The sequence below is a fragment of the Saimiri boliviensis genome, chromosome 11 (genome assembly GCF_048565385.1).
Source record: "Saimiri boliviensis isolate mSaiBol1 chromosome 11, mSaiBol1.pri, whole genome shotgun sequence".
NCBI lineage: Eukaryota > Metazoa > Chordata > Mammalia > Primates > Cebidae > Saimiri > Saimiri boliviensis.
This window is the reverse complement of record NC_133459.1, coordinates 24,930,165-24,931,517: the sequence shown is the minus strand read 5'-3', so window position 1 is coordinate 24,931,517 and position 1,353 is coordinate 24,930,165. Positions and strand designations below refer to the sequence as shown.

Below are 1,353 nucleotides of genomic sequence, written 5' to 3'. Positions count from 1 at the left end.
AGTAGCTGGGATTATAAGTGTGCGCCACCACTCCCAACTAATTTTTGTATTTTTAGTAGAAATGGGGTTTCACCATATTGGTCAGGCTGGTCTTGAACTCCTGACCTTGTGATCCACCTGTCTTGGCCTCCCAAAATTCTGGGATTACAGGTTTGAGTCACCGCAACCGGCTGTATTTATTTATTTTTAAGATGGAGTCTCACTCTGTTGCCCAGGCTGGAGTGCAGTGGTGTGATCTTGACTCACTGCAATCTCCCCATCCCAGGTTATTCTCATACCTCAGCCTGCGGAGTAGCTGGGATTACAGGCATGCGCTATGAAGCTAGGCTATTTTTTTTTTTTTTTTTTTTTTTTTAGAATAAGTGTCACTCTGTCGCCCAGGGTGTATTACAATGGCATGATCTCGGCTCACTGCAACCTCCTCCTCCCGGGTTCAAGCCATTCTCCTGCCTCAGCCTCCCAAGTAGCTGGGACTACAGGCATGAGCCACCACACCCAGTTAATTTTTGTATTTTTAAAAATGGTTTTAAAGATTTTTAAATTTTTTACAAATAAAGTGGAGAATCATGCAATGCTGCCAGCGTTGGATGCAATTCGGGACCACAGGTCTGCACACTCCTTTGCTACTGGTCCTGTAATGGTAGAACCTTTCATCTTGCCTTTATTGTTCACTATGACCCCTGCGTTACCTTCAGAATAAAGAAGCACTCCATCTTTTCTCCGGTATAACTTTTGTTGTCAAATGTCCACTGCTGGATGTTATCTTTTTTCTGAGCTCTGGTGTGCCTTTCTTGACTGTGGCCATCACCGTGTCACCCACACCAGCAGCAGGAAGTCTGTTCAGCCGTCCTTGATCCCCTTCACAGAGATGATATACATGTTTATGGCTCCCCTGTTGTCAGCACAGTTGATCACAGCTCCTACCGGAAGACCCAAGGAAATCCAGAATTTCACACCAGAAGACCCACCATGTCCTTGCTTCAACATCTTGAACGCCGGAAAGAAGGAAAAAGGCTAATTTTTGTATTTTTAGTAGAGATGAGGTTTCACCATGTTGGCCCTGGTCTCAAACTCCTGACCTCAAGTGATTCACACACCTCGGCCTCCCAAAGTGCTGGGATTATGGCATTAATCACTGTACCTGGCCTAATTTTTGTATGTTTAGTAGAGACAGGTTTTCACCATGTTGGTCAGGCTGGTTTTGAATTCCTGACCTCAAATGATCTGCCTGCCTCAGCCTTCCAAAGTTCTGGGATTACAGGAGTGAGTTACCATGGCTGGTCTTATTCATTCCTTTTTAAGTCTGAATAATATTCCCTTGTATGTATATACTACATGTTGTTTATCCATTCA

The 1,353-nt window shown here is 44.3% G+C and overlaps 1 pseudogene; it reads right to left on the bottom strand.

The window, feature by feature from the left end:
• Positions 1-564: 564 nt before the first annotated feature.
• LOC101045605 (large ribosomal subunit protein uL14-like) lies at positions 565-987 on the bottom strand (annotated as a pseudogene).
• Between the last annotated feature and the right edge of the window lie 366 nt (positions 988-1,353).